The sequence below is a fragment of the Vicia villosa genome, linkage group LG2, assembly GCF_029867415.1.
Source record: "Vicia villosa cultivar HV-30 ecotype Madison, WI linkage group LG2, Vvil1.0, whole genome shotgun sequence".
Classification (NCBI taxonomy): domain Eukaryota; kingdom Viridiplantae; phylum Streptophyta; class Magnoliopsida; order Fabales; family Fabaceae; genus Vicia; species Vicia villosa.
This window is the reverse complement of record NC_081181.1, coordinates 124,602,756-124,617,602: the sequence shown is the minus strand read 5'-3', so window position 1 is coordinate 124,617,602 and position 14,847 is coordinate 124,602,756.

The following is a 14,847-nucleotide window of genomic DNA, read 5'->3' as shown; positions in this document are numbered from 1 at the left end:
TTGGATAAAATAAAAGAATGACAATGCTGATGTTTTTAAAATTATAGTTGAAACAAATTAAGAGTGCCTCCCAGGATTTGGTTCTTCTACTGTGTGACAGACTCAAAACCCTTTTTTGCAACAGAACCAAAACATCATTTGCAAATTATATTTATGAAAAGTAGTTGATTTTTTGAGAAAGGAATGATATTGTTTACCTTACTTGGTTCACATAGAGAACTTCTCGTTGGTGTTGATGCGGTTTACAAAGCTTTGCAAGTGGAAATGGAAACAGTAACGAAAGGGAGCTATGATCCAAAACACAACTTGATCGGTATTCTTCTTCAAAGCTTAAGAGTAACACAGATTCCTGCTCCATTTATCAAAATCATAATGCACTACAAATTTTCAGCAGTAGGAAGACTAAACCTTTACCCATTTTCCCCCTCAAATTTTGGTTAAAAAGTGTTTTATTTTAGTTCCACCACTTGCTGCCACGTATCTAAATGTGTTCAAGACAACAATGCACTTTAACAATGTTAACAGTTGTAGAATTCTGGCAACTGAGTTATATTATTGATAGGAAACATGGCTTATAAATAGCCTTACAAAGGAAACAGTAAAAGAAATTGAATGCACTAGAAAGTGCCTAATAAAACGGATAGAAAGTGCCTAGAAAATCGAAACAAACAAATCCTATAAACTAGGACAACCTAAACTGAACCCCATGATCCTCCCACGACCATAACAGTTTGACTTATTCAAATAACATAGCATAAGCTGAATTTACTCTAACAATCCCTTCCTTAAACTAGACATTCTAGTTTACTTCTGAGACATCACAGACACCTAGTTTCTTTCGGAGCCTTTGATAATCTTCAAGCTTGAGTGGCTTTGTGAAGATATCTGTTATCTGCTGCTTGGTACCACAGAATTGTAACTGAATTGCACCTTCATTCACTAAGTCACGTAGGAAATGAAAGCGAACATCAATGTGTTTACTCCTTCCATGCATAACTGGATTTTTAGAGAGCTTTATAGCAGAGCTGTTATCACAGAAAATGACTGGTTTTTCACTTCCACCATAGCCTAACTTTGCCAATATCCTTTTCATCCAGATCATTTGACAGGCACACGCAGCAGCAGCCACAAACTCTGCTTCAGTAGTGCTGAGGGTGACAATAGGTTGCTTCTTCGACGACCATGCCACAACTGCATTACTAAGCATGAAAGCATAACCAGATGTACTTCTTCTGTCCTCCATGCAACCAGCATAATCACTATCTGTGTAGCCCACTAGCTCTTGATTTCCTAATTTCTTGTAGAAGATTCCATAGCTCACAGTTCCTTGCAAGTATCTTAGTAATCTCTTAGTTGTCATTAGGTGTAGCTCAGTTGGTTTATCCATGTATCTACTGACCATGCTCACAGTATACATGATATCAGGCCTGGTGGTAGTCAAGTACATCATACTTCCAACTAGTTGCTTAACTAAAGAGCTATTCACAGTGACACCTTCATTGTCTTTGTGAAGTTTAACTCCTGGAGTCATTGGATTTAAAACTGGATTACTTGCTTCCATGCCAAACTTCTTTAAGATCTCTTTTGCATACTTCATCTGACTGATGAATATCCCAGTATCAAGCTGCATGATTTCTATTCCAAGGAAATATTCCAATCTTCCTAAATCAGTCATCTCAAACTCCTTCATCATAGATTGCTTGAAGTCTTGCAACATGATCTCCTCATTTCCAGTATAGATTAAGTCATCAACATAAAGACTTACAATCAAATACTTACCTTGTTGATTGACTTTGGTGAATAGGGTTTGTTCACTTGCCTCTTTATCGAAGCCCATGGCCTTGAAATATGCTTCTATTCTGCTAAACCATGCCCTTGGGGCTTGTTTAAGTCCATAAAGGGCTTTCTTAAGCTTGTATACCTTAGTCTCCTCATGTTGCAATTCATATCCCTTTGGTTGATCAACATAAACTTCCTCTGTGAGCTCTCCTTGTAGAAATGCCGACTTTACATCTAGCTGATATACAATCCAATTTCTTTTAGCGGCAAGAGCTAGAATCATTCGAACAGTATCCATTCGTACCACTGGTGCATACACCTCCTCATAATCTATGCCATGTTGTTGTGCATATCCCTTTGCTACTAAACGGGCCTTGTACTTATCAACCTCACCATGTTGATTCAATTTTGTCTTGTATACCCACTTGACCCCTATGCTAGTAGCTCCTCTTGGAAGATCAACTAATGACCATGTGCTATTTCTTTCAATGGATTTTATCTCCTCATCCATAGCTTTCTTCCAACTATCAATTTTCACAGCTTCCTCAAATGTCAAGGGGTATGTGCTAGACATCAAAGCAAAACTGACTGGATTACCTCTATCATCAACACAGTGATTGAAAACATAGTCATTCATCCACGCTGGAGCTTTTCTGCTGCGTTGAACTCTTCCCACACTTTCTGTATTTTCGGCTTCCGCATTTTCATCACTCTCTTGTTCTATTTCAGTTTCATGTCTTGTCTGGGACACACCATCATTCTCTTTTTCTATTTCAGTAATTGGCATATCATCATTTTGTTGCTTAATTTCCTCATTTGTTGGCTGCTTGTCTTCCCATTCAAGTTGTAGCTTGACTAATTCAGCATGAGTTTGATTCCATTCCCATTGTTTGTCCTCTTCAAACACCACATCGCGGCTCACTGTAATTTTCTTTCCAATAGGATCATACAGACGATATCCTTTAGACTCAGTACTCACTCCTAATAAGACACATCTTGTGCTCTTATTATCAAGCTTAGTTCTTCTTGCATCTGGCACATGAACATGTGCAATGCATCCAAATACCCTGAAGTGTTCAACTGAGGGTTTAATTCCAGACCAGGCCTCTTCTGGTGTTATACCTTTTAGTGCTGAAGTAGGACACCTATTGAGAATGTAGAATGCCCAGTTTACTGCCTCTGGCCAGAAGCTCTTAGGTACCTCCTTTTGCACAAGCATGCTTCTAACCATGTTCATGATTGTTCTGTTTTTCCTCTCAGCCACTCCATTTTGTTGGGGTGTGTATGCTGTCGTAAGTTGCCTTTTGATGCCATTATCTCTGCAATAATCATTGAACTCAGTTGAAGTAAACTCCCCTCCACGGTCTGTTCTCAAACATTTCACATATAATCCAGATTCCTTCTCAACACTACTTTTAAATTGCTTGAAAATAGTAAATGCATCACTATTGTAAGTAATAAAGTATACCCAAGCCTTCCTACTGTAATCATCAATAAAACATATGAAATACCTCTTTTGGCCATGTGACATAGGAGAAATGGGACCACAAATGTCAGCATGTATGAGTTCTAGACGCTCTACAGCTCTCCACAAGGCTTTCTTTGGAATGTACTCTCTGTGTTGCTTGCCTTTCATACATTCAGTACATACTGTTGTGATCTCTCCAAGACTAGGTAAGCCCCTTACCATGTTACTGCTCTGTAGTACTTGAAGGCCACTGTAGCTTAAGTGTCCAAATCTGCAGTGCCACAGATGTGCAGCTTCTTGAGCATCGGTTTGGAAGCATTGTTCCTTTGCTTCCTTGTTGTTTGAGATTAGGATGTACATCCTATTAGCCGTCATTTTACTTTGAATAATGAGGCCTTTCGAGGGATGGTAGATGCGACACTCATTGTCTTTGATCACAAATTCCAAGCCCTTTTCTTGAAGTTGGTCAATGCTGAGTAAGTTGTTCCTCAGTTCAGGGACATAGAATACATCTCGAACAACATGGCTTGCTCCTTCAAAATTCAGTCTCACGCTGCCCTTGCCAACCACTTTCATCTTCATGTGATTTCCCAAACTCACATCTCGTTTGAAGCCTTCCTCCATGGTGCAGAAGAGAGAGGCATCTCCACACATGTGGTTGCTACACCCACTGTCTAAGAACCACACATCCTGACTCCTTGCTTTAGCAGCTTCAAAATATGCCATAAGAAGCATCTATTCATCTTCATTCATTTCAACATAGTTGACTTGTTTCTCCAATTTGGGGCACTCATATTGAAAGTGTCCCAATTGATGACAACGGTAGCATTCAATGGTTGCTTTATTGTAATTTTGACGCCCTCGACCACGTCCTCTTCCTCCTCTAAAGAAATTTCTTCCTCGCCCTCGATTGCTACCACCTTCATTGTAAGACACTGCTAATGCTTGTTCCTCGTCGGGTTCATTCTTGAACTTTTGTTCATGGACTAAGAGAGAACTTTGTAGGGCATCTACTGAAAGTTCATAAATATCCTTAGCTTCCTCGATGGAACACCCTATATAGTTCCACTTCTCTGTCAATGTCCGCAAAATTTTCTCGACAATTTTGACATCATCCATGTTTTCTCCGCAATTCCGCATGTCATTAGCAATGACCATCACCCTGCCAAAGTAATCATTGATTAACTCACCTGGTTTCATGGCCAAGACCTCGAACTCCCTTCGAAGTCGGTTGAGCTGAGCACGTTGGACTCGAGCATTCCCTTGATATTTCATCTTCATCGAATCCCATAACTGCTTGGACGTCTCCATCTTTGTTATGGTTTTTAGAATTGATTTGTCCAGAGACTGAAACAAATAATTCTTTGCCTTTAGATCTTTGAGTTTCATCTCGTCAAGAATCTTCTTCTAGGCATCTGTCTGAACAACACCTTCTCTGGGCAGAGTAAAACCCGTCTCCACCATGCTCCAATATTCTCTTGATCGGAGGAGGTTTTCCATGACCATACTCCAGTGGTCAAAATCCCCATCGAATTTGGGAATTGACGGTGTTGAGAAACCACCACTTTTCTCCTCAGATCCCATGCTGTTTTTATGGATCTCTTGTGTTTCTCTCACAGACACTCGTTGGTGTTCTTCAATACTCAATCTCTCAAGCTCTGATGCCAGATGTTAACAGTTGTAGAATTCTGGCAACTGAGTTATATTATTGATAGGAAACATGGCTTATAAATAGCCTTACAAAGGAAACAATAAAAGAAACTGAATGCACTAGAAAGTGCCTAATAAAACGGATAGAAAGTGCCTAGAAAATCGAAACAAACAAATCCTATAAACTAGGACAACCTAAACTGAGCCCCATGATCCTCCCACGACCATAACAGTTTGACTTATTCAAATAACATAGCATAAGCTGAATTTACTCTAACAAACAATGTCCTTTCTGTTGTGACACTTTTTGTCCATTATATTAAGGATAATGCTAATCAGTGCCCTCTGGGTAATAGTTAAAATTTTAAAAATAGTAAATTTATCTCGTTAATCTGCGTATTTAATGTCTCGAAAATTGAAATATTAAATTTTCTATAAAATAGTGAATAGTATAGATAGATTTGAATTACTTGTAAAATAGCGCCTTCCTCCCTTTATATAGCAAAAACGGTTATAGCCGCTTCACGTGAAATGTGGTGTACAACAATGAGGATCGTCTAATTAGTCCAGACGATGTGTGATGAGTTAGGGGATGGGATCGTCTATGCTCGAAAATATGAAGGTCATTCTATCGCATTGTACTAAATAGTGTTCAATTTTGGGCCCCCTTTATTGGGGCTTCTAGGCAACCCATAATAGTTTCTCCTAAGCCATTTTCTCTACCGAGTAAAGCAAGGGATTTTTGTGCATGACCCGTAATCAATTGGCATTGCCATGTGTATTTTTGCTGAAGAGCCCTTGACGTGTGCCCTCTCGCATACCAATAATGATGACCTTTTGATCCTATGAAATTTGAGTGTTTAAGACTACTTTCGAGGAGATATGGACTATTGGTAGTGCTCGCTTCTCTCTCAGCTAAGAGATTGTGCTATTTTTGTGTTAGGAGTACCTATAAAAGCCTTTTTGTTTTTTTCACTCTTTCGTCGTTTGAGGTTATGAATAGTTCTTCTTTCTCTTCGCTTTACTTGTGATCACCATCAAAATTCTTAAGTCATTCATTTTACTTCGCCTTCGTGCGTGTTAAAGTTTCTTTCGGCTCTTTATGGTTTCTTCTCTAGAGGATTTCTTATTGCAGAGATGACATTTACCATGCGCCGAAAAGCGAAGAAGGACATTTAAATTGTTTGGGTATACCTAGAGATTTTGTGGATTGCTCCCTTAGAGATACACCAAATGGGTTGGGTGTTTATCATGGTTTTTGAAAATTTGTGCGAATATTGTTGGACATGTGACTTCATACACAAGAGTGGGATGAACTGTGTGGTTCAGAAAAATGTGATTTTGAAAAAATTTTGCTGATAAAAATCAGAGTTTGAAAACATTTTGAATATTAAGCTGTGAAAAATATAAATTGCGAAAATTAAAGAGTTTATGGAAAAGATATAACACTGAGATTTATAGAGGTTCGGTCAAAATAAAATGACCTACTTTTCTCCCTAAGAATTGATCTTGAGAGTATCCAATAAACAGTAAGAGCTTTTAGTAGGAAATACCCACGAGCCCCCTTATACAAGGAAAATTATTGAATTACAATCAAATAGTAAAACTAGGAATATCACAGTTGAGTCTTTTCTTCCAAACGGTGGATTGAAGCGGTTAATCTCCTTTCCACGAAGTATATCGAAGTAGTTAGTCCTCTTTCTACCATAATTTTTGAGCGATTAGTCTTCAAGCTTCTAAACAAACTTTGCAAGCTTTTATCATGGGTTGAGCTCGCAAACCTTAAACCTTGGTTTTACACGGGCTAACCAATAACTTGGGAGATTTTAATACCATGTTAATCTCGAACCCTATCCAAGCTTTTACCACGGGCTGGTTTTGAACCTAAACAAGGGTTTGATCACACAATCCTCAAACCAAAAAATTTAATGGGTTTAGCTTATAACCAACAAATAATTCCCAAGATGGATAATATTCAACCAAAGTGTATACAAAAGATTTCATTGGTGAATTTTACAATTCTACCCTTCCAGAAATAGAAGTTATCCTTATTCCCAAAAGAAATTTCTCGCATAAGCACTTCAGCTAAAATATTAGTAAAAGAAAGTAAAAGAAAAGCTTAGAGAGAAAATGAAAGAGTGAGAAGTGTCAAAACATGTTTCTGGATGATTTGAAATGAGGGAATAAACTTATATTTATAGGCTGAGGTTGGCTGAAAAAGAAATTTGAAATTAATGATTTTTAAGACCTTCCAAAAGATTAACACATAATGCTAATTTATTAGATATTCAAATATAATCAATTGTAAGTTTAAAATAGGAAAGAAAAGATATTTAGTCGTTGAACATCATTAAGGTATTGTCCTAATAGCTTGGGACTCAATTTTGAACTGAGTCAATCGATTAAGTCAAAGCGTTAATCGATTGGCGAAATCAAAACTTTGCCCAGAGTTATTATGACAGTTTCCAATTCATCTGACACAACCACAAGACATCTTTCAAGATATTTTCTTGATAAAAATCAGTTTGAAAAGATGTTTTAATGTTTGTATGTTTTAGCCATGTACTTTTACAAGAACACCCAAATGTTTTACAAAGTATTCAATCATACTAATTAGGGTAAGGATTTCTAGCACTTCAAGACTTTGTCAGACACTTCCTTTTGTAGACACTTTCTTGGGTTCCATTGAGATGAATCTTTAGTTTCATTCCATTTAATTGTCATCATCGGATAGTCAAGTCCATCAAACCATAATACTTAGGTTTGCATCTTTATCCGCTTAGTCGCTTATACTTGACTTGTCAGTAGACATTAGTTGTCATCATTTAGTCGACATCATTAGTAGTCATAATCAAAGTTAATGTCCTTGTTGAAATCATATCACCCGCAAAACAAGGTTCTACAAATATCAAGGGGTGTATCACCCATGCCACTTTTCTTTTACATTTTCAAGGCTCAACATAGCTATGAACTATGTAGATTCTATGAAGTGTAAAGAAACAATTCGAAAGATAATCTCGATTCATTTCGACTCTAGTCGATAGTTTGCATATCCCATCCTCGGGGATAGAATCTACTTCGTTGAACCCTATCAGATCAACAATGTAGTTTACCTAAATTTTGACACCTGCCGAATTTTGGGGTACAGGAAGTTAGGTTGTGGTAAATGAAAATTTGGTTTTATCCTTATTTGGGGGAGAAAATGGTCTAGTTTTTACCTATGAAGTCAAAATTCATGGGGAAGGGAACCCGTTAGCTAGGTTCTCCCCAATTCTAGGGAAAACCGAAGGGTAACACATGCCCTGGGAGATCTGACTTTTGCCTCAGTGACTTTGCCTCTCATTTTTCTGGCTCACTCGGCTTCGTGTACTACAAGAGAAGTTTGGGCTTTTATTTTGGAGTAGGAATACTCCTATTTTTCCTGTCTAAATGAGACCGATTATGGTGAAGTCTTTGTACTTGATCGGATTTGCGAGGAGAGATAAGCGCTCTAGTGTCATGTCTAGGCTCTTACGTTTGAGCGTAATTGGCACCTTGAAGAACTTAAGAGGACTTTAACTTGCTTCTTAGATATGGAACTTGTCGTAAGGGCTTTTAGATTTCTTAGTATGCTGGTTGACAAGGTGAAGTTTCTTGTGTGTGAGCTATCAAAAAAGAATGAAGCTCTTATTTAATTCAAACATCATTATTGACGATTAAGGTTGCCCTTGCTAGGAGAAGTTGGGAGCAAGATATTTCTCATAGTCGAGTAGCAGAATTTAAGGCATCTCTAAAGGAGGATCTAGAAAGTCTTCAGAACCCACCCCTTAAGAATCTTACTATGACTAAGGAGTTTGATAAAATAATGGATGAGGGTCTTGCTTCTGTGTATGGTTCTTTAGAGAATACTCTCCAACAAATGGAGCATTTCTATCCTCCTTTACGTGTTTTAAGGGCGCGAGGGTTTTCCCAAACCAAGCAATAGAGGGCGAAAATATGGTTTCCATTAAATATCAGTATGACATTCTCTATTTTTTCGGTGTATTTGTATTTCGTGAGCTCTGTGAAATAACTATGCATTCTAAATCTTGTTAGTCAAATCTTTCTTTTTTACCTAAATCACTATGCATTCTAAATCCCGAGTATAGTGCTCCATGAGAGAACTTTACTTTAAGAGGTTGAGCTCAAAGTTTTATTGGACGTCTCTGTGGATCGTGCCCGGCCAAGGTCGATTCTCCTTCCCTATCTCTATGTGGAAACCTAGTTTGAGATTGACGTGATACGGGCTCATCTCGCCCTCTGGAGTGGCTAGCTACCAAGAAGTGATGAGCTCGTTTTATCACCATTTTATAATGTTGGAACAAGATTTGGTTATGCATTCAATCTTTAAGTTCTGATGATAACAATACATATATTTGTATGAAATAATTTGTACTCTAATAGTTTCTTAAGTGTGCAAATTCACTATTTTGGTTGATTAGGATTGTTGTCTAGATAATCATCAGAATCAACATCATCACACATCAGAAGAATTATTCATCTCAACTCTGAAGAGACGTCAGCAGTTCTGAAGAATGTTGAACAACTCATCAGAAAAGGATCTACAAATGTTCTGAAGGAAATAAATAAGACATGTTCATTCAGTCTCATTCCAGATATTATACTATGATCCTTAAAAAAATAACATTTCTCATTATGAAAAGACAAGTAAAAAATATATGAGGATATAATTTTCAAGGATAAGACTTGATCTTTCAAGAATAAGAATCTGCCTTCTCAAGAATAACACGTGAGTTATTCTCAGCACTTCCAAAGTACTTCTCAGCGTTAGACTTAGTCTTTCAAGAATAAGACAAGGGTTACTCTCTACACTTTCAAAGTACTTCTCAGCATCAGACTTAGAAAACAAGAGTTATCCTTAGAACTTCCAAAAGTAATTCTTAACATCTGTCAAGAATGAGTCAAGAGTTACTCTCAGAGCTACCAGAAGTACTTCTCAGAATCTGTCAAGCATTAGACTCAGTTTTTACAGAATAAGACAAAAGTTACTCTCAGCACTTCCAAAAGTAATTCTTAGCATCTGTCAAACATCAGACTTAGTCTTTGAAGAATAAGTCAAGAGTTACTCTCACATCTACTAGGAGTACTTCTCAGAATCTTTCGAGCATTAGACTTTGTCTTCCAAGAATAAGACAAGAGTTACTCTCACCACTTCCAAAGTACTTCTTAGCATCTCTCAAGATCAAGCGTTAGACTTAGTCTTTCAAGAATAAGACAAGAGTTACTCTCACCACTTCTAAAGTACTTCTCAGTGTTAGACTTAGTCTTTTAAGAATAAGACAAGGGTTATTCTCAACACTTCCAAAGTACTTTTCAACGTTAGACTTAGTCTTTCAAGAATAATACAAGGGTTATTCTTAGCACTTCCAAGGACATTTTTGTAAATGACAGTCTTACTTTTTGACAAAGATGTGAAACAAGTCTTGGCTCTCTATATAAAGGAGATACACATTCTATATCAAACACAACGTAGAGCGCAACAAGAAAAGCAAATCTCAAAGCTAAGTATATCATCCACATTAGAATCACTTCTAATACTCACTACCAAATAGTGAGCACTTAAACCTTAGAGTTATCATATTGTTATTCTGAGTCTCAGTTCATATACTCACTGCCATATAGCGAGTATCTTGAAACATATTGTAAACATCCTGAGACCACATAGTATATCACAACAGAGATATACAAAATCAATTATCGTGTAAGTTGTCTGTAAGCTATACCATTCAGAAGTTTAAGCCTGGTGAGGCTAAGAATACATAGAAGAAAAAGTTGTTGTAAGAAGATTCAATAAAGGATAAACTCACCAAGTGTGGGGATTGGACTAACCACATTGGTGAACCAGGATAAATCTCTTGTGTGATATCTCTTAAACTCTACTCTATTTATTTATTATATTGATAATCACATTGTTACACACACTACACTAAATATTATATGAGATTTACTCTAACCATTCTTCTCCAAGAAGTCCTTGAGAGGTTGTGTTTTTTTATTAAGGTAAATCTAGATTTTAAAAGGGTCACAATTCAAACCCGCCCTTTCTCGTGACATTTCTATTTAGTTCAAAGGATTCTCTCTCTTGGAATGTCTGTTACTTGATCTCCTCATTGCACGCTCTACTTCAAATAAGAAGTACATCACAACTAAAGGACAATCAGAAACTTGCAAAAGAAGCAACATGGTACAAAAGTACATCACCTTTTCCACTTTTTTACGTGACGTATTATACAATTCCGCCGTTTGAGTGCTCACTGTTCCCCAACAAGTGTGTCAAGAATAACATTAATCTGACGATTACAATAGACCATTCTAGGTGAATATTGCAGTCGATTGCAACTACTCACTCCGGTGAGCTGGAAAGTGATAAGCAGTGGATAAACCTTAAAATGACTTTCACTATCCGAGTAGGCCTCAAAATATTAGGTACCCTGCCTTAGAGAAATTAAGCCTTGACCCAACACATGATGAGTTGAATTGTGTTGAGCCTTAAAGAGATAGAAGAAAGGCCCCAAAGTCGATACACTTTTCTTGTACTCACACCAATGTTGGAAGAACTCAACGTACTCGCAGCTCACAAGGTGCAATTGTCAAGGAAAAATTACCTAGTGGTACAAGACGCCCACCTCAAAGTCGTAGAAAGGAAGGCGGAAGCGAATTAAAGAGAATATCCTCTTATCTTTATCCTGGAGGAACAACCCCCACCAATCCGATGAAGTCCCCACTTTAATAAAAGCATGACCAAGGCTATCCTTGCTAGAAAAAAATGTGATATACAACGTCTCTTGATCTACCCAATATGCTAAAATATCTCCTTTTTTCCTTCTCAATCATGGTTGGTGATACCTCCATAATAATCAAGTATGTGAGAAGGAAGAACAGGATCAAAGAAGAAACTTAAAGTAGGTTCAAGCTTAAACTTAACATTTCCTGTCAGAGTATGCCTGTAAAGAAGAAAGTAATTGAAGACAAAACGAGGATGTCTGAAACCCTAGGAAAGAGAAGTGACAATGAAAAAAAAAGGGAAAGCTCGAGCACTACCTTAGAAAGAAGCAAATATAAGGATTCTCGTGACAAAAAGGTGATAGAAATAAACTTGATAAAGACCTATGTGAAAAATTTGATAGCGACGAAAAAAACTACATTAGAAGAGAAGGAATAAGTGTTTTTTTGAATTCCACAAATGACAAAAGAGGAAAAGTGGCAAGTTGGAAGGTTCTTATATGTATTCCCATTGTGACAATCCACACGATCTCCAACGTTGGAAATCATTATTGATAAGTTAGGTACGTGTGTTAAACCTTCCTTACAAAAATGAAATTATCTAATGCATTTGTTGCCAACAAAACAACAACATTCCATCAATACTCTTCATTTACCTCATCTGACATCCAATCTAGAAATGTACACGACAAAATCCTTATCCTGTAGAGCATAGACAAGGGTTAGGGGCAACTGCTCGGAACCGTCCGCAAAGCCCAATGCAAAAGATCTAGAGGACATAACAAAGGAAGCAAATACGAGAAACAAGTGTTCCCTAATTCTCAGTCTAAGTAGATAACTTCACCCTCTAATGCATCACTTACCGTTCAAATCATTGAGACAACTTTTCGCATAGCAAGTCGCGTAGGCGGTTTTAACCGCTCTAGATATATTAAGATAAACGTGCATCATTCTCACCTTTACAAATTCATTCTCAGTTTCATGTTACTTTGATTCTCTCATTGACTTAAACGTTAGAGTGTTAACCTTGTAGGTCCACCTCCGTGCCACCGTATTAGAAGCCCATTGCACCTGTGCCGGATCTATCTCACCGCTTCAACAATAATTCTGGTTTCAAATTAGTACGCAAATGAAAAGTTTGAGGTTTTGGATAATGTATTTGAAAGGTTGAAAAATGCTTTGGAGAGTAGGGGTGTTCATGGATCAATAGCCAAACCAAATTGAACCATATATATGGTTTGGTTTGGATCTTAAAACCATTTCTTTAAAACGGGTTAATTTTTTCAAAACTGGTTTACATGTGGATCGGTTCAGTTTTAAACCGTTTTTTTACAAAAACCAATTTCTAAAAAAAACCAGTTTAACGGTTTTTCTCAAAATCAATTTTTTATTTTTTTTAAATAGTTTAAAATCGATTTCCTCAAAACCAGTTTATTAATTTCAAATTTAAATATGATAAGAATTTTAATCATTTTACTTTTCATTAATCTAATTCCTTTATTTTAAAATCACTGTTAAAATTAATGTGTTGTAACTGTCGCACGCTCGCGAAAAAGGAACAGAGTCGCCACCAATATATTTATCCCATAAGGGAAAGGAATATCAGGAAACCTAACAAAGGAAGGAACAGGGTTTTGCGACCAGAGAATCAAGGTACGGGAGTCGGTTACGCAAGGGGAAGGTATTAGCACCCCTCACGCCCATCGTACTCGATGGTATCCACCTATGTTTGTTTCTATCTAAAGGGTGTATAACTATGTCTATGTCTAAATGCGAAATGAATGCAAAATGTAGGGAAAACAAAGAATTATACTCGCACGGGCCCTACCCCGCTGCCTACGTATCCTTTTCAGGAATCAGAGTTACCGTAGCTCTGCTAAAGATTTTCTGTTTGTTTTGTGTTTTTTAGTTGGGCGGAGTCAACGTTCGCGTTCTTGCATAAGGGAAGACCTACGATGCGTATGAACGGAAATGACATTGCCCTTAGGTGCCAACGAGGCAAAAGAAAAAGAAATGCTTGGTTTGTGTCTTTTAGGATAGATGAGTGATGAACAGTTCCCAATACCGGGCCACTCACCACTTTCTCTACTTTGCTTTAGTCTGAACCATTGTTAGATGTTTTAAATGCGTTTTTGGTTGTGTATTTTTTAAGGGAATTTACTTCGCGATTTGAATCACATAAAAATGTATAATGATCGAGAAGCAGATTAGGGAATGAATCCCACTCACTTCCATCCCATTATGTAATGTTCGAGAAACAGATTAGGGAATGAATCCCACTCATTTCTCTCCCATTAATTAATGTTTGAGAAACAGATTAGGGAATGAATCCCACTCATTTCTCTCCCATTAAGTAGTGACCGAGAAACAGATTAGGGAATGAATCCCACTCGTTTCTAAGCCACTAAGTGATTGAGAAATAGATTAGGGAATGAATCCCACTCATTTCTCTATCACTTGCTTAATGTGATTCGCATCTTCCTTTTATTAATGTTTTAAAGAGTTGAAAAGAAAAAGAATGCAATAGGGAACTAATCCTAAATTCTATTCTAAGTTGTCTATACAAGTCTAAATCCTAATGTGAACATGGTGACTAAATTCTAAAAGAAGCATTAAAATAGTATTAACAACATAGGCCAAAAATATGGCCAAAAGCTAAGCAACAAAGTCACACAACGATTATACAAAACGAACATGGAAATAGTACAAAACGATTCAAGCATTAGTACAAAAGTGAAACTAAAAAATACTACTATTTTTTATTGATTTTCTAATGAAGCAAAGAACTACCAAAAATGTCAATTTTAATCCTAAACAATCTACTATTTTTATGAGTCTTTTTGATGTCAACTATTACCTAAAAAATTTAACAAAATTTTAATGGTTTTATTGTTCTTAATATCTAAAAAATCTAGGAGAAAATATCTAAAATGAAATCAAAATCTAATATTTTTTGTATGGAGTCAGGGGGTTGAAAATTGAATACAAGGGTGTAGGCAAGTAAAGCACAGGCCCAAGAGATTAAGGCCCAAAATTGTTTTTGTTGTAGTTTTGGTGTGAACAGATGGGGGTGTATGGGCTTAGTGGGGGTGATGCAACAGTAAATCGTGGCCCAATTCAGAATTTGTTCAAATTAATTCTATCATATGTTCTGCATTAATGTTCTAATTATCACCCAATTAATTGCA